Raw genomic sequence first — 23,927 nt, forward strand, 5'->3', positions numbered from 1 at the left:
TGTATGTCTTCTTTGGAGAAATGTCTGTTTAGTTCTTTGGCCCACTTTTTGATTGGGTCTTTTATTTTTCTGGAATTGAGCTGCAGGGGTTGTTGGTACATTTTTGAGATTAATTCTTTGTCTGTTGTTTCGTTTGCTATTATTTTCTTCCATTCTGAAGGCTGTCTTTTCACCTTGCTTATAGTTTCCTTTGCTGTGCAGAAGCTTTTAATTTTAATTAGGTCCCATTTGTTTATTTTTGCTTTTATTTCCAATATTCTGGGAGATGGGTCATAGAGGATCCTGCTGTGATTTATGATGGAGAGTGTTTTGCCTATGTTTTCCTCTAGGAGTTTAATAGTTTCTGGTCTTTCATTTAGATCTTTAATCTATTTTCAGTTTATTTTTGTATATGGTGTTAGAAAGTGTTCTAGTTTCATTCTTTTACAAGTGGTTGACCAGTTTTCCCAGCACCACTTGTTAAACAGATTGTCTTTTCTCTGTTGTATATTCTTGCCTCCTTTGTCAAAGATAAGGTGTCCATAGGTGCATAGACTTATCTCTGGGCTTTCTATTTTGTTCCATTGATCTATATATCTGCTTTGTGCCAGTACCATACTGTCTTGATGACTGTGGCTTTGTAATAGAGACTGAAGTCAGGCAGGTTGATTCCTCCAGTTCCATTCTTCTTTCTCAAGATCGCTTTGGCCATTCAAGGTTTTTTGGATTTCCATACAAATTGTCAAATTATTTGTTCTAGTTCTCTGAAAAATACCGTTGGTAGCTTGATAGGGATTTCATTGAATCTATAGATTGCTTTGGGTAGTTTACTCATTTTCACTATATTGATTCTTCCAATCCATGAACATGGTATATTTTTCCATCTATTAGTGTCCTCTTTGATTTCTTTCACCACTGTTTTATAGTTTTCTATATATAGGTATTTTGTTTCTTTAGGTAGATATACTCCTAAGTATTTTATTCTTTTCGTTGCAATTTTAATGGAATTGTTTCCTTAATTTCTCTTTCTGTTTTCTCATTGTTAGTGTATAGGAATGCAAGAGATTTCTGTGCGTTAATTTTATATCCTGCAACTTTACTATATTCATTGATTAGCTCTAGTAATTTTCTAGTGAGTCTTTAGGGTTTTCTACGTAGAGGATCATATCATCTGCAAACAGTGAGAGTTTTACTTCTTCTTTTCCAATCTGGATTCCTTTTATTTCTTTTTCTGCTCTGATTGCTGTGGCCAAAACTTCCAAAAGTATGTTGACCAGTGGTGAGAGTGGGCACCCTTGTCTTATTCCTGACTTTAGGGGAAATGCTTTCAATTTTTCACCATTGAGGATGTTTGCTGAGGGTTTGTCATATATAGCTTTTATTATGTTGAAGTATGTTCCTTCTATTCCTGCTTTCTGGAGGGTTTTTATCATAAATGGATGCTGAATTTTGTCAAAGGCTTTCTCTGCATCTATTGAGATAATCATATGGTTTTTATTTTTCAATTTGTTAGTGTGGTGTATTACATTTATTGATTTGCAGATATTGAAGAATCCTTGCATCCCTGGGATAAAGCCCACTTGGTCATGATGTATGGTCTTTTTAATGACCAACCTAGATAGCATATTGAAAAGCAGAGACATTACTTTGCCAACAAAGGTCCGTCTAGTCAAGGCTATGGTTTTTCCAGTGGTCACGTATGGATGTGAGAGTTGGACTGTGAAGAAAGCTGAGCGCCGAAGAATTGATGCTTTTGAACTGTGGTGTTGGAGAAGACTCTTGAGAGTCCCTTGGACTGCAAGGAGATCCAACCAGTCCATTCTAAAGGAGATCAGTCCTGGGTGTTCTTTGGAAGGAATGATGCTAAAGCTGAAATTCCAGTACTTTGGCCACCTCATGAGAAGAATTGACTCATTGGAAAAGACTCTGATGCTGGGAGGGATTGGGGGCAGGAGGAAAAGGGGATGACAGAGGATGAGATGGCTGGATGGCATCACTGACTCGATGGACATGAGTCTGAGTGAACTCGGGGAGATGGTGATGGACACGGAGGCCTGGCGTGGTACGATTCATGGGGTCGCAAAAAGTCGGACATGACTGAGTGACTGAATTGAATGATTGATTGATTGGATTCTGTTTGCTAGAATTTTGTTAAGGATTTTTGCATCTATGTTCATCAGTTATATTGGCCTGTAGTTTTCTTTTTTTGTGGCATCTTTGTCAGGTTTTGGTATTAGGGTGATGGCAGCCTCATAAAATGAGTTTGGAAGTTTACCTTCCTCTGCAATTTTCTGAAAGAGTTTGAGTAGGATAGGTGTTAGTTCTTCTCTAAATTTTTGGCAGAATTCAGCTGTGAAGCTGTCTGGTCCTGGGCTTTTGTTTGTTGGAAGATTTCTGATTACAGTTTCAATTTCTGTGCTTGTGATGGGTCTGTTAAGATTTTCTATTTCTTCCCGGTTCAATTTTGGAAAGTTGTACTTTTCTAAGAATTTGTCCATTTCTTCCAAGTTATCCATTTTATTTGCATATATTTGCTGATAATAGTCTCTTATGATCCTTTGTATTTCTGTGTTATCTGTTGTGATCTCTCCATTTTCATTTCTAATTTTGTTGATTTTATTTTTCTCCCTTTGTTTCTTGATGAGTCTGGCTAATGGTTTGTCAATTTTATTTATCTTCTCAAAGAACCAGATTTTGGTTTTGTTGATTTTTGCTATGGTCTCCTTTGTTTCTTTTGCATTTATTTCTGCCCTAATTTTTAAGATTTCTTTCCTTCTACTAACTCTGGGGTTCATAATTTCTTCCTTTTCAAGTTGCTTTAGGTATAGAGTTAGGTTATTTATTTGACTTTTTTCTTGTTTCTTGAGGTAAGCCTGTATTGCTATGAACCTTCCCCTTAGTACTGCTTTTACAGTGTCCCATAGGTTTTGGGTTTTCATTTTCATTTTGGTGTTTTCATTTTCATTCGTTTTCATTTTCATTCATTTTCATTTTGGTGTTTTTGTTTTCATTCATTTCTATGCATATTTTTATTTCTTTTTTTATTTCTGCTGTGATTTGTTGGTTATTCAGCAGCGTGTTGTTCAGCCTCCATATGTTGGGATTTTTAATAGTTTTTCTCCTGTAATTGACATCTAATCTTACTGCATTGTGGTCAGAAAAGATGCTTGGAATGATTTTGATTTTTTTTTAATTTACCAAGGCTAGATTTATGGCCCAGGATGTGATCTATCCTAGAGAAGGTTCCATGTGCACTTGAGAAAAAGGTGAAATTCATTATTTTGGGGTGAAATGATTGGAGAAGGCAATGGCACCCCACTCCAGTACTCTTGCCTGGAAAGTCCCATGGGCGGAGGAGCCTGGTGGGCTGTAGTCTATGGGGTCGCAAAGAGTCGGACACGACTGAGCGACTTGACTTTCACTTTTCACTTTCATGCATTGGAGCAGAAAATGGCAACCCACTCCAGTGTTCTTGCCTGGAGAATCCCAGGGATGGGGGAGCCTGGTTGGCTGCCATCTATGGGGTCACACAAAGTCGGACACGACTGAAGCGACTTAGCAGTAGCAGCAGCAGCAGACCTATAGATATCTATTAGGTCTAACTGGTCTATTGTACCATTTAAAGCTCATGTTTTCTTGTTAACTTTCTGTTTAGTTGATCTATCCACTGGTGTGAGTGGGGTATTAAAGTCTCCCACTATTATTGTGTTATTGTTAATTTCCCCTTTCATACTTGTTAGCATTTGTCTTTTGTATTGTGGTGCTCCTATGTTGGGTGCATATATATTTATGATTGTTATATCTTCTTCTTGGATTGATCCTTTGATCATTATGTAGTGTCCATCTTTGTCTCTTTTCACAGCCTTTGTTTTAAAGTCTAATTTATCTGATATGAGTATTACTACTCCTGTTTTCTTTTGGTCTCTATTTGCATGGAATATCTTTTTCCAGCCCTTCACTTTCAGTCTGTATATGTCCCTTGTTTCGAGGTGGGTCTCTTGTAGACAACATATATAGGGGTCTTGTTTTTGTATCCATTCAGCCAGTCTTTGTCTTTTGGTTGGGGCATTCAACTCATTTACACTTAAGGTAATTATTGATAAGTATGATCCTGTTGGCATTTACTTAATTGTTTTGGATTCGAGTTTATACACCCTTTCTGTGTTTCCTGCCTAGAGAAGATCCTTTAGCATTTGTTGGAGAGCTGGTTTGGTGGTGCTGAATTCTCTGGGCTTTTGCTTGTCTGTAAAGCTTTTCATTTCGCCTTCATATTTGAATGAGATCCTTGCTGGGTACAATAGTCTGGGCTGTAGGTTATTTTCTTTCACCACTTTAAGTATGTTTTGCCATTCCCTTCTGGCCTGAAGAGTTTCTGTTGAAAGATCAGCTGTTATCCTTATGGGAATCCCTTTGTGTGTTATTTGTTGTTTTTCCCTTGCTGCTTTTAATATTTGTTCTTTGTGTTTGATCTTTGTTAATTTGATTAATATGTGTCTTGGGGTGTTTCACCTTGGGTTTATCCTGTTTGGGACTCTCTGGGTTTCTTGGGCTTGGGTGATTATTTCTTTCCCCATAGGGAAGTTTTCAACTATTATCTCCTCAAGTATTTTCTCATGGTCTTTCTTTTTGTCTTCTTCTTCTGGACTCCTATGATTCGAATGTTGGGGCATTTAACATTGTCCCAGAGGTCTCTGAGGTTGTCCTCATTTCTTTTAATTCTTTTTTATTTTTTCCTCTCTGTTTCCTTTATTTCTACCATTCTATCTTCCACCTCACTAATCCTATCTTCTGTCTCTGTTATTCTATTGTTGGTTCCCTCCAGTGTTTTTGATCTCATTTATTGCATTATTATTATATATTGACTCTTTTTTATTTCTTCTAGGTCCTTGTTAAACCTTTCTTGCATCTTCTCGATCCTTGTCTCCAGGCTGTTTATCTGTACCTCCAATTTGTTTTCAAGATTTTGGATCATTTTCACTGTCATTATTTGGAATTCTTTATCAGGTAGATTCCCTATCTCTTCCTCTTTTGTTTGGTTTGATGGGCATTTATCCTGTTCCTTTACCTGCTGGGTATTTCTCTGCCTTTTAATCTTATTTATATTGCTGTGTTTGGGGTGGGCTTTCTATATTCTGGCAGTTGGTGGTTCCTCTTTATTGTGGGGGCTCCTCGCTGTGGGTGGGGTTGGATGGGTGGCTTGTCAAGGTTTTCTGGTTAGGGAAGCTTGTGTTGGTGTTCTGGTGGGTGGGGCTGGATTCCTTCTTTCTGGAGTTCAATGAAGTGTCCAGTAATAAGTTTTGAGATGTCAATGGGTTTGGTGTGACTTTGGTCAGCCTGTATATTGAGGTTCAGGGTTATGTTCCTGTGTTGCTGGAGAATTTGCGTGGTGTGTCTTTCTCTGGATCTTGTTGGCCTTTGGGTGGTGCTTGGTTTCAGTGTAGGTATGGAGGCATTTGATGAGCTCCTATCAACTAATGTTCCCTGGATTCAGGAGTTCTCTGGTGTTCTCAGAATTTGGACTTAAGCCTCCTGCCTCTGGATTTTAGTCTTATGCTTACAGTAGCCTCAAGATTTCTCCATCTATACAGCACTGATGATAAAACATCTAGGTTAATGATGAAAAGTTTCTCCACAGTGAGGGACACCTGGAGAGGTACACAGAATTACATGGAGAAGAAAAGAGGGAGGAGGGAGATAGAGGTGACCAGGAGAAGAGGGGGAATCAAAAGGGGAGACAGCAAGCTAGTCAGTAATCACTTCCCTATGTGCTCTCCACAGTCTGAATCCCTCAGAGATGTTCATGGAGTTACACAGAGAAGAGAAGAGGGAGGAAGGAGACAGAGGTGGCCAGGAGGATAAAGGGGGAATCAAAAGGAGAGAGACAGATCCAGCCAGTAATCAGATTCCTAAGTGTTCTCCACAGCCCGGAACACACAAAGAGATTCACCAAGTTGGGTAGAGAAGAAAAGGTGAGGGGGGAGATAGAGGCGACCTGGTGGAGAAAAAGGAGAGTCCAAAGGGGAAGAAAGCAATCAGGCCAGTGATCTTGCTCCCAAGTAAAAATGGGTACTGAAGATTTGGTTCTTAAAGGTACAAAGTTGATAACAAATACTAAAAAGCAAAGATTAAAAATCTTGAGCAGAGGTTAGAGTCTCAAAAATACAATATTAAAAAAAAAACAAAAACAAAAAAGCAAAAAACAAACAAAAAAACACAAACTCACAGAAATTATAAAATATATACATGAAGTTTGCTTTAAAAATACAGTCTTTTCTCTTTTTTTGGCAAGATATTAGTAGATTATAAAAATGAAAATTAAAGGAGTAATGGGAACTTAAAAATAACAAAAAATAAAATAAAATTTTTTTAATTTAAAAAATGATAATAGTAAAAATATATCTAAAACTTTCTCTGGAGCTGTTGTGGACAGTGTGGGGTCAGTTCATTTTCAGATAGTTCCTTGGTCTGGCTTGTACTTCTCATGGTCTATAGGCCCCTTCCTATGTAGTAGTGCTAACTAAAGGGTTTTAATCTATTACACCTGTCACCTCCAAAGTGGTTCCCTCTGTTTATGTTAGCTTCTTCTGTTTGCTGGTCTCTTCAGTATCTAATTTCTGCCCTGACACAAGGGATGCGGTGGTGGTCACTTCTTTTTAGGCTCGCTTGTTCAGTCGTGCTTTGGGGAGGGAGGTACACTGCAAACAAATATCACTGGTGTGTGTTCACAGTGATTCAGCCACACTGGGTTTGCGCCTGCTCACGGCGTGTGTGCTTTCCCAGTCTACACTGCTCAGACTCTAGGTTGCTCTGCTGGGAACTGTCTGATGCAGGCCCTGGTTTGCATTCACTTGCCAGGTTTAAGCCACTCAGGTTCAGGTTCTCAGGTACTCCACAAAGGCCCAGACTTGGTTGGGCCTGCGTTTTGCACCAGTCCCAGGTCCGAGAAGCTCAGGTGACCAGGTACTTGGTGCATGTAGTCACCCCCAGTTGAAGGCTGTGACTTATCCCCTCCCCCATCCCAGCCACTTATCCCCTCCCCCATCCCAGCCGCTTGGTTTTCTGCGTGTACAACAGGCGCATCTTCTTTCTTCTGGGAAGCTGATCTCTGGCTGCGACCCTCCTGGCGGATGTCGACCATCCAGAATCCCAAGAAGTCTTGGTTAGCAAGGAAGTCTGCTTGCAGTTTGTTATAGGATGCCTCTCTGGGGCCGATTGCCCCCTTCTGGCTCTGGCTGCCCTTGCCTGCCTGTCTCCAGCAGGGGATGGGCCAGTCCGCAGCCGGCTAGCTCTGCTCAGTCCTTTGTTCTGTGAGCGTGCCTGGCGGTGGTTAGGGCTTTTCTCGGGATCACGGGATAGTGGGATAGCTATCCCACAGTCTAGGTTGCTATCTCAAGCTAGTTCCCTCAGATTGCCCTCAGGGGATTCAGGCCCAGTCCTTATCCTAAGCAATGCCGCCTGCTCCTCCCTGTCCTTCCCCCACTTGCTAGTGGGGGATGCGAGCGTCTGGGCTGTTGCACCACTGGGAGTTGCTGTTGGACACGTAATCTGTGGGTTTTAATTATTTATTTATTTTTCCTCCCAATTATTTTGCCCTCTGAGATTCCAAGGCTTGCCACAGACCCGCGGGAGAGAGTGTTTCCTGGTGTTTGGAAACTTCTCTTTATTAAGACTCCCTTCCTGGGATGGATCTCCGTCCCTACCTCTTTTGTCTCTCTTTTTATCATTTATATTTTGTCCTACCTCCTTTTGAAGACAATGGGCTGCTTTTCTGGGTGTCTTATGTCCTCTGCCAGCATTCAGAAGTTGTTCTGTGGAATTTGCTCGGCGCTCAAATGTTCGTTCAATGAATTTGTAGGGGAGAAAGTGGTCTCTCCCTCCTGTTCCTCTGCCATCTTAGGACTGCCCCCTCTGGTCCGACTGTTTTGACTTTGCTCGTGGGTGTATATGTATATGTGCATATTCCTGTATTTTCATTATTATTTGCCTGATTTTGTAACTGCCATTTGTCTGGGGCTCATCTTTGGTTTCTCTTTTTTGGATATTTGCTTTAATCTCACTTAATGTCATAACAAACCACTTGTGGAATATTCATTTGTGAGCAGAGATCATGCCCTGTAGTGGAGTGCTGACTCCAAGACCATAGAACACCAGAGAACTAACTGAACCCTAGGGAGTATCAAATAGTGAGAACTCACACAGAGGAAACCACTTGAATACAAGACCGAGCATCACCCAACCACCAGTAGCACCCTGTGCCGGATGCTTCATCTAAATAACAAACAAAACAAAAATACAAACCCAATCATCAGCAGACAGGATTACCACCTCACTCAGCCTTTGCCCATCAGAGGAAAAACAAACAAACAAACAAAAACTCAGGACAAATTACACCCTATATGAAGCTTACACAAACAACTAGACCAACCTTAGGAGGCCAGAAACCAAAAGGAAGATAGAATTCAATCTTGACCTGGGAAAAGGAGACCTCAAACACAGTAACTTAAAAAAATAATAATGAAAAGGCAGAGAAATACTACACAAATGAAGGAACAAACTAGAAACACTGAAGTCCAAATAAATGAAGAAATAGGCAAACTACCTGAAAAAGAATTCAGAATAATGATAGTAAAGATGATTAAAAAAAAAAAAAAAAAACCTTGAAAACAAAATGGAGAAAATGCAAGATTCAATAAAGACCTAAACAAATTAAAGAATAAACATACAGAGACAAACAAGACAATTACTGACATTAAAAATACTCTAGAAGGAATCAATAAAAGAATATCTGAAGCAGAGAAGTGAATCAGTGAGCTGGAAGATAAAATGGTAGAAATGACTTCTGAAGAGCAGAATAAAGTGAAAAGAACTGAGAACAGTCTCAGAGACCTCTGGGACAATATTAAGTGCACCAACGTTCGAATTATAAGGGTCCCAGAAAAAGAAGAGAAAAAGAAAGGGTATGAGAAAATTTTTGAAGAGATTATAGTTGAAAATTTCCCCAACATGGAAAAGGAAATAGTCAATCAAGTCCAAGAGGCACAAAGAGTCCCACACAGGATAAACCCAAGGAAAAACATTCCAAGACATACACTAATCAAACTAACAAAGACTAAACACAAAGAAAGAATATTAAAAGCAGCAAGGGAGAAGCAACAAGTAACATACACGGGAAACCCCACCGACTTAACAGCTGATCGTTCAGCAGAAACTCTGCAGGCCAAAAGGGATGGTCGGATATATTTAAAGTATTGAAAGGGAAAAATCTACAACCAAGATTATAGTACTTGGGAACCATCTCATTCAAAATTGATGGAGAAATATAAACTTTTCAGACAAGCAAAAGTTAAGAGAATTCAGTACCACCAAAACAGCTTTACAACAAATGTTAAAGGGACTTACATAGTCAAGAAATACAGAGAAGAAAAAACAGCTACAAAATCAACCCCAAACAATTAAGAAAATGGCAATATGAACATATATGTCAATAATTAACTGTAAATGGATTAAATGCTCCAACAAAAAGACACAGACTGGCTGAATGGATACAAAAGCAAGACCCATATATATGCTGTATATAAAAAACCCACTTCAGACCTAAAGACACATATAGACCGAAAGTGACAGGATGGAAATATTTATTCTCTGCAAATGGGAAGCAAAAGAAAGCTGGAGTAGCAATCCTCACATCAGACAAAATAGACCTTAAAATAAAGAAGATGACAAGAGATAAGGAAGGACACTACATAATGATCAAGGGGTCAATCCAAGAGGAAGACATAACAATTGTAAATATCTATGCATCCAACATAGGAGCACCTCAATACATAAGACAAACACTAACAGACATAAAAGGAGAAATTGACAGTACACAATCATAGTAGGAGACTTTAACACCCCACTCACACCAATGGACAGATCATCAAAACAGAAAATTAATAAAGGAAACAGAAGTCTTAAATGATACAGATGAGATGGATCTCACTGATATCTTCAGGACATTCCATCCAAATGCAGAAGAATACACCTTCCCAAATGCACATGGAACATTCTCCAGGATAGACCACATCTTGGGTCACAAATCAAACCTCAGTAAATTTAAGAAAATTGAAATCGTATCAAGCATCTTCTCTGACCACAACGCTATAAGACTAGATATAATTACAAGGAAAAAAAACTGTAAGGAACACAAACACATGGAGATTAAACAATGTGTTTCTAAATAACCAACAGGTTACTGAAGACATCAAAAGGGAAATTAAAAAAATTTATAGAAAGAAATGACAATGAAAACACGACAATTCAAAACCTATGGGATGCAGCAAAAGCAGTCCTAAGAGGGAAGTTTATAGCAATACAATCCTACCTCAAGAAACAAGAAAAACATCGAATAGACAGCCTAACTTTACACCTAAAACAACTGGAAAAAGAAGATTAAAAAAAAATAAGTAGAAGGAAAGAAATCATAAAGATCTGAGCAGAAATCAATGAAAAGGAAATGAAAGAAACAATAGTAAAGATTAATAAAGCTAAAGGCTGGTTCTTTGAGAGGATAAACAAATTGACAAGCTTTTAGCCAGACTCATCAAGAAAAGAAGAGAGAAGAATCAAATCAACAAAATTAGAAATGAAAAAGGAGATGTTACAACAGACAATGAAGAAGTACAAAGGATTATAAGAGACTATTATGAACAACTATATGGCAATAAAATGGATAACCTGGAAGAAATGGACAGATTCTTAGAAAAGTTCAATCTTCCAAGACTGAACCAGGAAGAAGTAGTAATTATGAACAACCCAATTACAAGCACTGAAATTGAAGCTGTGATCAAAAATCTCCCCAAAAACAAAAGCCCAGGATCAGATGGTTTCACAAGAGAATTCTATCAAATATTTAGAGAAGAGCTAATGCTTATCCTTCTAAAACACTTTCAAAAAATTGCAGAGGAAGGAACACTTCCAAATTCATTCTACAAGGCTACCATCACCCTGACACCAAAACCAGCAAAACCAACACAAAAAAAGAAAACTACATGCCCAAATCACTGATGAACATAGATACAAAAATCCTCAACAAAATTTTAGCAAACAAAATTCAGCAACACATCAAAGAGCTCATACACCATGATCAAGTTGCGTCTATTCCAGGAATGCAAGAATTCTTCAATATATGCAAATCAATCAATGTGATATACCATATTAGCAAATTGAAAGATAAAAACCATATGATCATCTCAATAGATACAGAAAAAGCCTTTGACAAAATTCAGCACCCATGTATGATTAAAACTCTTCAAAAAAATGGGCATAGAAGGAACCTACCTCAACATCATAAAGGTCATATATAATAAGCCTACAGCAAACATTATTCTCAATGGTGAAAAATTGAAAGCATTCCCCCTAAGATCAGGAACAAGACAAGGGTGTCCACTCCCACCACTATTATTCACCATAGTTTTGGAAGTCCTAGCTACAGCAATCAGAGAAGAAAAATAAATAAAAGCAATCCAGATCAGAAATGAAGAAGTAAAGCTCTCACTCTTTGCAGATGACATGATACTGTACATAGGAAACCCTAAAGATAGTATCAGAAAATTACTAGTGCTACTCAGTGAATTTATCAAAGTTGCAGGATACCAAATCAATACACAGAAATCACTTGCATTTCTATATAGTAACAACAAAAGATCAGAAAGGGAAATTAAGGAATCAATCCCATTCACCATTGCAACAAAAAGAATCAAATATCAAGGAATATACTTACCTAAGGAGACAAAGGAACTGTACATAGAAAATTATAAGACACTAATGAAAGAGATCCAAAATGACATAAACAGATAGAGAGATATTCCATGTTCCTGGGTAGGAAGAATCAATATGGTGAAAATGACTGTATTACCAAATGCAATCTACAGATTCAATGAGATCCCTATCAAATTACCAATGGCATTTTTCCCAGAAAAAGGACAAAAAATTTCACAATTCATATGGAAACACAGAAGACCCTGACTAGCCAAAGTAGTCTTGAGAAAGAAGAATGGAGCTGGAGGAATCAGCCTTCCTGACTTCAGATTATACTACAAAGCTACAGTCATCAAGACAGGATGGTACTGGCACAAAAACAGAAATATAGACCAATGGAACAAGATAGAAAGCCCAGAAATAAACCCATGCACCTATGGGTACCTTATTTTTGACAAAGGAGGCAAGAATATACAATGTGGCAAAGACAGCCTCTTCAATAAATGGTGCTGGGAAAACTGGACAGCTACATGTAAAAGAACGACATTAGAACACTTCCTAACACCATACACAAAGATAAACTCAAAATGGATTAAAGACCTAAATGTAAGACCAGAAACTATAAAACTCTTAGAGGAAAACATAGGCAGGACACTCAATGACATAAATCAAAGCAAGATCCTCTATGACCCAGCTCCTAGAGTAACAGAAATAAAAACAAAAGTAAACAAGTGGGACCTGATTAAACTTAAAAGCTTTTACACAGCAAAGGAAACTATTATCAAGGTGAAAAGGCAACCCTCAGAATAGAAGAAAATGATAGCAAATGAAATTGATAAGGGATTAATTTCCAAAATATGCAAGCAGCTCATACAACTCAATGCCAGAAAAACAAACAACCCAATCAAAAAGTGGGAAAAAGACATAAACAGACATTTCTTCAAAGAAGACATACAGTTCAGTTCAGTCGCTCAGTCGTGTCTGACTCTTTGCGATCTCGTGGACTTCAGCACACCAGGCTTCCCTGTCCATCACCAGCTCCCAGAGTTTACTCAAACTCATGTCCATTGAGTCAGTGATGCCATCCAGCCATCTCATCTTCTGTCATTGCTGTCTTCTCCCTCCTTTGATCTTTCCCAGCATCAGGGTCTTTTCAAATGAGTCAGTTCTTCACATATGGTGACCAAAGTATTGGAGTTACAGCTTCAGCATCAGTCCTACAGATGGCTAACAAACACATGAAAAGATGCTCAACATTGCTCATTATTAGAGAAATGCAAATCCAAACTTCAATAAGATATCACCTCACACTGGTCAGAATGGACATCATCAAAAAATCTACAAACAATAAATGCTGGAGAGGGTATGGAGAGAAGGGAACCCTCTTGCACTGCTGGTGGGAATGTAAATTTATACAGCCACTATAGAAGATGGTATGGAGATTCCTTTAAAAACTAGTAATAAAACCACCGTATATTCCAGCAATCCCACTTCTAGGTATATATCCTGAGGAAGACAAAACTGAAAAAGACACATGTAGCCCATTGTTCATGGTAGCACTATTTACAATAGCTAGAAAATGAAAGCAACTTAGATGTCCATCGACAGAAGAATGGATAAAGAAATTGTGGTGTGCTGTGCTCAGTTCAGTTCAGTTCAGTCACTCAGTCATGTCCGACTCTTTGTGACCCCATGAACTGCAGCACGCCAGGCCTTTCTGTCCATTACTAACTCTCGGAGTCCACCCAAACCCATGTCCATTGTGTTGGTGATGCCTTCCAACCATCTCATCCTCTGTCGTCCCCTTCTCCTCCTGCCTTCCATCTTTCCCAGCATCAGGGTCTTTTCAATGAGTCAGCTCTTCGCATCAAGTGGCCAAAATATTGGAGTTTCAGCTTCAACATCAGTCCTTCCAATGAACACTCAGGACTGATCTCCTTTAGAATGGACTGGTTGGATCTCCTTGCAGTCCAAGGGACTCTCAAGAGTCTTCTCCAACACCACAGTTCAAAAGCATCAATTCTTCGGTGCTCAGCTTTCTTTATAGTCCAACTCTCACATCCATACATGACTACTGGAAAAACCATAGCCTTGACTAGACGAACCTTTGTTGGCAAAGTAATGTCTCTGCTTTTTAATATGCTGTCTAGGTTGGTCATAACTTTCCTTCCAAGGAGTAAGTGTCTTTTAATTTCATAGCTGCAATCACCATCTGCAGTGATTTTGGAGCCCCCAAAAATAAAGTCAGCCACTGTTTCCACTGTTTCCCCATCTATTTGCCATGACGTGATGGGACCAGATGCCATGATCTTAGTTTTCTGAATGTTGAGCTTTAAGCCAACATTTTCACTCTCCTCTTTCACTTTCATCAACAGGCTCTTTAGTTCCTATTCACTTTCTGCCTTAAGGGTGGTGTCATCTGCATATCTGAGGTTATTGATATTTCTCCCAGCAATCTTGATTCCAGCTTGTGCTTCCTCCAGCACAGCGTGTCTCATGATGTAATCTGCATATAAGTTAAATAAGCAGGGTGACAATATACAGTCTTGACGTACTCCTTTTCCTGTTTGGAGCCAGTCTGTTGTTCTATGTCCAGTTCTAACTGTTGCTCCCTGACCTGCATACAGGTTTCTCAGAAGGCAAGTCAGGTGGTCTGGTATTCCCATCTCTTTCAGAATTTTCCACAGTTTATTGTGATCCACACAGTCAAAGGCTTTGGCATAGTCAATAAAGCAGAAATAGATGTTTTCTGGAACACTCTTGTTTTTTCAATGATTCAGCGGATGTTGGCAATTTGATCTCTGGTTCCTCTGACTTTTCTAAAACCAGCTTGAACATCTGGAAGTTCACAGTTCACGTATTGCTGGAGCCTGGCTTGGAGAATTTTGAGCATTACTTTTCTAGCATGTGAGATGAGTGCAATTGTGCAGTAGTTTGAGCATTCTTTGGCATTGCCTTTCTTTGGGATTGGAATGAAAACTGACCTCTTCCAGTCCTGTGGCCACTGCTGAGTTTTCCAAATTTGCCAGCATATTGAGTGCAGCACTTTCATAGCATCATCTTTCAGGATTTGAAATAGCTCAACTGGAATTCCATCACCTCCCCTAGCTTTGTTCATAGTGATGCTTCCTAAGGCCCACTTGATTTCACATTCCAGGACATCTGGCTCTAGATAAGTGATCATACCATCATGATTATCTGGGTCATGAAGCTCTTTTTTGTACAGTTCTTCTGTGTATTCTTGCCACCTCTTCTTAATATCTTCTGCTTCCATTAGGTCCTTACCATTTCTGTCCTTTATTGAGCCCATCTTTGCCTGAAATGTTCCCTTGGTATCTCTAATTTTCTTGAGGTAAGGAGCAGTGGCTGTACTTGACTGGAGCAGCCATGCAGAGAGACCCCACCTCCAAGGTAAGAGAAACCCAAGTAAGATGGTAGGCACTGAGAGAGAGGATCGGAGGGCAGACAGACTCAACTACAAACACAGACAACTAGCCAATCTGATCACATGGACCACAGCCTTGTCTAAGTCAATGAAACTAAGCCATAGCATGTGGGGCCACCCAAGACAGCCAGGTCATGGTGGAGAGGTCTGACAGAATGTGGTCCACTGGAGAAGGGAATGGCAAACCGCTTCAGTATTCTTGCCTTGAGAACCCCATGAACAGTATTAAAAGGCAAAAAGATAGGACATTGAAAGATGAACTCCCAAGGTCAGTAGGTGCCCAATATGCTACTGGAGACCAGTGGAGAAATAACTCCAGAAAGAATGAAGGGATGGAGCCAAAGCAAAACAACACCCAGTTGTGAATGGGACTGGTGATGGAAGCAGGGTTCAATGCTGTAAAGAGCAATATTGCTTAGGAACCTGGAGTGTTAGGTGCATGAATCAAGGCAAATTGGAAGTGGTCGAACAGGAGATGACAAGAGTGAACGTCGACATTCTAGGAATCAGCAAACTTAAATGGACTGGAATAGGTGAATTTAACTCAGATGACCATTATATCTACTACTGTGGGCAAGAATCCCTTAGAAGAAATGGAGCAGTCATCATAGTCAACAAAAGAGTCCAAAATGCAGTACTTGGATACACTCTCAAAAACGATCTCTGTTCTCAAGAATGATCTCTGTTTGTTTCCGAGGCAAACCATTCAATATCACAGTAATCCAAGTCTATACCCCAATCAGTAACATGAAAAAGCTGAAGTTGAATGGTTCTATGAAGACCTACAAGACCTTCTAGAACTAACACCCAAAAAAGATGTCCTTTTCATTATAGGGGACTGGAATACAAAAGTAGGAATTCAAGAAACACATGGAATAACAGGCAAATTTGGTCTTGGAGTATAGAACAAAGCAGGGCAAAGGCTAATAGAGTTCTGCCAAGAGAACGCACTGGTCATAGCAAACACCCTCTTCCAACAACACAAGAGAAGACTCTACACATGGACATCACCAGATGGTCGACACCAAAATCAGATTGATTATATTCTTTGCAGCCAAAGATGGAGAAGCTCTATACAGTCAGCAAAAACAAGACCGGGAGCTGACTATGGCTCAGATCATCAACTCCTTATTGCCAAATTCAGACTGAAATTGAAGAAAGTGGAGAAAACCACTAGACCATTCAGGTATGACCTAAATCAAATCCCTTATGATTATACAGTGGAAGTGGGAAATAGATTTAAGGGACTAGATCTGGTAGACAGAGTGCCTGATGAACTATGGATGGAGGTTCATGACACTGTAGAGGAGACAGGAATCAAGACTATCCCCAAGAAAAAGAAATGCAAAAAGGCAAAATGGCTGTCTGAGGAGGCCTTACAAACAGCTGTGAAAAGAAGAGAAGCAAAAAGCAAAGGAGAAAAGGAAAGATATACCCATCTGAATGCAGAGTGCTGTGCTACGTGTGTGCTAAGTCACTTCAGTCGTGTCCAGCTGTTTATGACCCCAGGGACTGTAGCCCACCAGGCTACTCTGTCCATGGGGTTCTCCAGGCAAAAATGCTGGAGTGGGTTGCCATGCCCTCCTCCAGGGGATCTTCCCAACCCAGGGATTGAACCCCCATCTCTCATGTCTCCTGCATTGGCAGGCAGATTCTTATCCACTGTGCTACCAGGGAAGTATGTTAAAGTTGTGATACATATACACAATGGAATATTACTCAGCCATAAAAAGGAACACATTTGAGTTCACCCTAATGAGGTGGATGAACCTAGAACCTATTATACAGAGTGAAGTGAGTCAGAAAGAGAAATATTGTATTCTAACACATATATATGGAATCTAGAAGAATGGTACTGAAGAACTCATTTACAGGGCAGCAATGGAGAAAGAGACATAGAGAATAGAGTTATGGACATGGGGAGAAGGGAGGAGAAGGTAAGATGTAAGTAAAGAGTAACATGGAAACTTATATTACCATGTGTCATTTCAAACTATGAAAAGCTCCATAAAGGAAATAAACAGAATGTTAAGTAAATGGGGCAGAGTGAAGGATCTGGAAGTCTCTCTCTGCAGAGTTTAGGATTAAAGGATAAGCACATACCAAACATGGGGAAAGGTGGAGTCACAATATTCCAGGCAGAAGAAAAGGCAAAAGGAAAAACACACAAGGGCTATGAACATCCCGTGCTGGTTCACGATAGACTGGATGCATTCTGGTCACAATGCTGATACCTCCAGAAAGTTGTTTCTCCCTTGGTTTGCGAGTGCTACACTCTGCCTCAGTGTTCAGACTGTGTCAACTTCATGTTTCTCTTAGTCCTCTTCCGTGGGTCTCACACACACCCAAGTAAGACAGGAGCCATGGGATTGTAGCTTGCTTGTGCAACTCCCACAAATGCCCTGGAAAGGCTGAAGTGGGAAGAATGATCATCTTTCAGCCTAAGTTCTACCAGAGGCTCTTCTAATCCAGTTCGGTTATTTTGTGCATTGCAAATAATCCTCAAACAGGAAATGTCAGAGTGAGTAAAGATGCGCAGAGCTATACATCAGTGGAACAACCCTTTGCACTCTGTTGGTAAAAACTTACAGAAACACTTCAGATCTTCCAACACTATTAAATGGCATAGTCTTTAGCTAACATATCTTGTCTGAAGCATATCTGTGATACAGAAAAGATATAAGGATGTGTCTAACGCAGAAGACCAACAACCATTCATTGGGGCACTATTCCATTTTTAATGCTATTTTTAAAATTCTGTAGTAATTTATTTTTTCCTTTATCACTATGATTAATGACTATGCTACGTGCAGTAGACATTGGCTTTTGGACCTATAGCTTCCATTCGTTCCCCTCCCTTTATCAGTGTACCATTCCATTTTGAGTATTTTCTCTCCTCTCCTCTCAGTCCACAGGAGTAATGGCATAACTGATTCCACACCCAACTTCACAGATGCCATGTGAACCAGGCTCCAGCAATCAGAGTAGCAGATTTTGCTGGCCACAGTAATTGTTTCAGAGAAAGGCATCAGAAACGTAAGGTGCCATGAGATTCTTAGTGAAACGTTTGGACCTTAATTTGAGCATAATGAGAGTAAACAGTTGCTAGAACCACTTTGAAACCCCAGGATGCCCAAGAACGAATCCAACACATAACAGAGACAGCCAAGCAGAGATAGAGAGACTGTGTCCTGTGTCCCTGCTAAGTAAAGCCTTGCATGAAACCCGATTTACCTGGAATAGTGAGTTTTACATCAGTGAATAAATTCCCTCTTGACTTAATTTGGGCTGGCTTTTATGTTACAATAGAAATAGTCTTGATACCTGATAAACACTAAAGACTAATTCATTTATAAACTTGTTAAATGGTTCTGCCATAGCCTTTAGCCATAACATTCATCCTCAAGGATGAATTCATTTGTGACTTCATCCACTACCTAGTGGCTCAGTGGTAAAGAATCCACTTGCCAGTGCAGGAGATGTGGGTTCCATCCCCCTGGACAGAGGAGCCTGATGGACTACAGTCCATGGGTCACAGAGTCAGACATGACTTAGCAACTCTACAACACCAACAGCATCCTCAAATGCATTCATCAACATATTACATTACAGAAGATTTATTTTCTCTCCCCATTTTCAGCCCTCATCTTTTTTTTTTTTTTTTTTTTGCAGTATTCTTCTGGATTTAAAAATCAAACAGTCAAGTTCACTCCATATTAACTTACTTTTTTGCATATTTGAAAATAATTTCTTAAACACAGTCCCTACAACCCCTCACTATGATTCACTGAACCAAAAGACCAATACAGCCTTTGTAAAGGCCAGGCAGGAAATAACTAGTAGCTGACTTCATTGAGTCTAGAACAGAGAAACAAGTTTCAAATAATACCTTGTATTTAAACCGTATGATATTTATATTCCAAAGGGCAATCAGCGAAATTCTGATATGATAAGCCCCCACGTGAAAAGTACATCAAACAAAGTTGCTTTGACAGTTTAATGAATGGCATTTACTCCATTCCAAAGTCTTGCAGCTCAGAAACATACTTTGGGCTGCATAATTTATCCGTCTAGCTGATACCTTGTCTCAACTGGAAATGCGCTTCTCCCTTTTGCTAAAAATACTTGGGTAGCCCCGTGTAAAGTGAATTGCTCTTTTCCACTTAATCTTTCTCTCGGGGGACTATTACGGTGAGACTACCAGGAACATGGAAGTTTCAATATCAGAACAAGCAGCTGAGACCACCTACAAAATCCATCTCCACTCACTTATCAGGAGAGCTCTGGAAACTTACTTCATTTCTTCTGAGACTTGGTTTCTCCTCTGGGAGCTTGGGAAATGGCAGAGGCCAAAGCCACCAGCCTCCTAGGGCTAGTGTGAGAACCAAAGATAGCATTGGTCAACTAACGACACAATTTACAACAATTATGGAAAGGGAAAAAGGTGTACCAAGTAACTTTTGATCTATTTTTACAGATTTTTAAAAATCTCCAAACTGTTCCAAACCAGTAATTTAACAAGAGTTTTCCACAGACAGAGAATGAACTTATGCTTGGGGTCTGGGGGAGACTGGGGGGAAGGGTTAGTTAGGGAGTTTGGGATGGACATGAACACACTGCTGTGTTTAAAATGGATAACCAACAAAGACTGACTGTATAGCACAGGGAACTCTGCTCAGTGCTATGTGTCAGCCTGGATGGGAGGGGAGTTTGGGGGAGAACAGATACCTGTGTATATATATGGTTGAATCCCTTCACTGTTCACCTGAAACTGTCCCAACATTGTTAACTAGCTATACCCCAAGCAGAAGGAAAAACACCAATACAGTATAATAACGCATATATATGGAATTTAGAAAGATGGTAACAATAACCCTGTGTACGAGACAGCAAAAGAGACACTTATGTATAGAACAGTCTTATGGACTCTATGGGAGAGGGAGAAGGTGGGAAGATTTGGGAGAATGGCATTGAAACATGTAAAATATCATGTATGAAATGAGATGCCAGTCCAGGTTCAATGCACGATACTGGATGCTTGGGGCTAGTGCACTGGGACGACTCAGAGGGATGGTATGGGGAGGGAGGAGGGAGGAGGGTTCAGGATGGGGAACACATGTATACCTGTGGCGGATTCATTTTGATATTTGGCAAAACTAATACAATTATGTAATTATGTAAAGTTTAAAAATAAAAATAAAAAGAAAAAAAAAAGATTTTTTAAAAACTAAAGAAATAGAGTTTTCTTATCCAGTCAGTAAGGGAAGGCTAGACGGCCAGGTGATTGTCTCTTCCTCCTCTCTGCTCCTGACAGTGGGACTGCAGCACCCAGGCCCAGAGTTTCCAGCAGAAACAAGGCATTCCGAGCCTTCTGAGGACACAGCGTGCATCCCTCAGTCTTGTGCAGGGAGGGGTCAGTACCGGAGAGTGTGGGTTATGGGTGGGAAGTAAAAACAACAGGCCCCAAACGGCCCAGGGCGGAATTCATTACCTGTGGACTCGCTGCTAATGATTTAGGGAGCACACTGGTGCTTAATATTTTATCTGTTTAGTGCCAATGGGAGGGCGAGGCTCTCACGCAAGCCCCAAACTCAGAATCTAGTGCCTGAAATTTCTGTTCTGAAAGACACTGAGCTGGGCAAGAGCGAGGCACACTGGGGGAGAACATCCATTTCCTCTTTGGTTTCTACCACTTCAGAGGCAAAGCCCAGCCTCCTGGAGCTGGTGCTCAGGAGGCGCAGCACCCCTGAGGGAGGGGACTGGCAGGGGGGCCTCCAAGGAGGGGCTTTGGGCTGTGGATCCAGCAGCAAGCCGTCGGGGGCGGGGCGGGGCCCCACTCTGTCCTGGAGCCCTGCGTGCGCACACTGCCAGGACAGTGGCAGAGCAGCAGGACACCAGTGGGAGCTTGCCATGTTTTTGTCACGAATCCCTCCAACATTTTGAAGACACAAGAAGCTTTGGGGTGACGTTCACAGTGGGAAAGAAGAACAGAGGGCTCCAGGAGCAACAAATGAGCACTAGCTTATTCCTAATATTCTAATATTCAGTGAAGCCAGAGTTGGTGGAGCAGGATTCAGACGCAGATTGTGTGGCTCCAGGGGCTACAGCCCATGGGAACAACAAGAGGGAACGAGATGGAGGAAACATCAGTGACAGTCACAGGCAGTTGCTGACGTGCTCCGCAAGAGTCTTCAAGACCAAAGCTAGAAAGGGAGCCAGACAAGTCACACAGGCTCATGAAGTGGCACATTCAGCTCATCAGAACATATACTTGGACCTACACAGGCACATGCCTACACACACACGCACACACACACACACACCACCTCACCAGCTCACACATACTTTGCCCATCTGGGAGGACTGAATTCTTCTTCTCCTAGAGTAGAGGTTTGAGTGGACTGAGGGGAGGGGTGGGAGATGATCGCCAACTTCCACCACAGCCAGCCTGACTTATGGCAGCAAATTACACAGGGCTATTCCCAGGTGGCACGGTGGTAAAGAAGCCACCTGCCCATGGCGGAGACGCAAGAGATGCAGATTCGATTCCTGGCTTGGGAAGATCCCCTGGAGTAGGAAAAGGCAACCCACTCCAGTATGCTTGCCTGAAAGATTCCACGGACAGAGGAGCCTGGCAGGCTACAGTCCATGGGGTCAAAAAGAGTCAGATATGACTGAGCAAGCAAGCAACAATTGGTTAAAGAATTCTTCAAAGCAAGTCAAAGTGGTTTCATTCAGAGAGAAAAATCTAGGATATCAAGTAAAATAAAATAACTGTACATATTCCAGGCAATCTTCCATAAATATTATTCTCATAAACATGCTTTAGGCAAATTTGGGCAGCAGATATTTTGAGCCTAGAAAGAGGGAAATTTTGTTTGGCTAATTTAGACCAAATCTATGCGCTTCTGAAAAATCAATCAAGAAGGTAGGAAAAAAAAAAAAGAAGGTAGGAAAGACGTTCCATTAAAGACATTAAGAAACATGGCCCAGAAGTCTGATGAAGAGGCCACCCAACCACCCTATATATATGGTCAGCATATCTGCCTCTCATTCTAGATTTTATTTTTCAAGATAGAATCAATCTAGAAAAATGAATTTAAATGTCAGAAGTCACTAAAATCCTATGCTGCTGCTGCAAAGTCGTGTCAGTCGTGTCCAACTCTGTGCAACCCCATGGACTGCAGCCCACCAGGCTCCTCCATCCATGGGATTTTCCAGGAAAGAGTACTGGAGTGGGGTGCCATTTCCTTCTCCAATGCCTGAAAGTGAAAAGTGAAAGTGAAGTCGCTCGGTCGTGCCGACTCTTAGCGACCCCATGGACTGCCTCCTACCAGGAGCCTCCCTCCATGGGATTTTCCAGGCAAGAGTCCTGAAGTGGGTTGCCATTGCCTTCTCCGACTAAAATCCTATATCTTAAGTAATAAGAGTCAATTTGTATTTTTAAAAAATGTAAAAGCTGGCATCGAGGTTACACATGGCTACAAAACTTCACAGAGAGGGAAAACAAAATGCAGGTGACTGTTTTATTATTTTGTTTGTTTTTAACTTTAATATTCCCATACTGCAACTTCTTCCACTGTAGTAATAAACCAAAATAAAGCCCCTGAGTTGTACAGAGTGGGTGATTTCATTTTTTAAAGCCTAGGGTAATCACATAGCTGGCACCTTATAATTGAACATGAGATTTTTCTGAAAAATGAGATCTACAGATAAGTAGCTCTTCCATCTAGTTCATCCCACCCCTACCCCCACTTCCTCAGTCTCTGAGTTGGTGAAATTGTGACTTGCTGGCCATCTGAGCATGGTATCCAATCACCGTATATGTCAGGGTGTTCACCAGCTCTGTCTTGTGAAGATGCCAGAGGCTGGCCCCAGAGGATAGACTGATAATTTTGCTGATGAATGTCTCATGCTGTTTTTAAGGAGAACATTTTTCGCTTTTGCCGCAAATGGCTATAAATCTAGCCTGGCCTCATCCGCTTCTTCAGGTGGACCTCATCAGTTGTAGGCATCTTATCAGCAAGAAACAGCCTCTCCTAATGGCTTGATAAATATTCCCGCCTCCCGAGAATCAGTTATCGAGAGATTCAAATCATGGTCAGTACTTAGAGCAGCTATTACTACAGACTTAATGCCAGTTACCCTTTGTACTTATCTCTGTAACCAGAGAGGCTGAATAGCTCTTTTTACGTCTCCACTCCTGGTCACTCAAAGCTAAGTTCATTCAAAATTTCCTCCTGCCTAGGGAGCTCACAGGCCTGTAATAAAATTGAAGAGATTTGTGTGAATATAAAATAAAATGTATGTTTCCTCTGGCATCCACTCCCTCAGTCCCAAACCTGCCCCGAATTTGGCCCGGGGTAAAGGCACATAAATCTGAAATAGTGCCTCAAGTGAAGGCAGAAACAAGCTCCATTGGCTTCACATGGCTCAGCCTAGGACACGGTGGTTCAGGGCGATGTGTTTCTTCTTCTGCCTCTTTGTTTTAATGACATTGATCTACAGAGTCTGAAATCTGAAAAATAGGGCTTTTTGACATCTCAAACAGGGCTTGGGATTTATGAAAATGTGCCAAGTCACAACAGAAAACACTTTTTTCCTGCACAGTCTAAACAACATACCTTTAATGAAAATAAGTATAAAATCTCAATTGTTGGGAAGACTGGGGAGAACTGCTAAGTAAAACTGTCACTCTCCTTTACGGGAAATGGGTACCATGTGATACATAAAGAAGAGGGCCTGTAGTTAATAATCTGTATTG

The sequence above is a fragment of the Bos taurus genome, chromosome 4 (genome assembly GCF_002263795.3).
Source record: "Bos taurus isolate L1 Dominette 01449 registration number 42190680 breed Hereford chromosome 4, ARS-UCD2.0, whole genome shotgun sequence".
NCBI classification, from domain to species: domain Eukaryota; kingdom Metazoa; phylum Chordata; class Mammalia; order Artiodactyla; family Bovidae; genus Bos; species Bos taurus.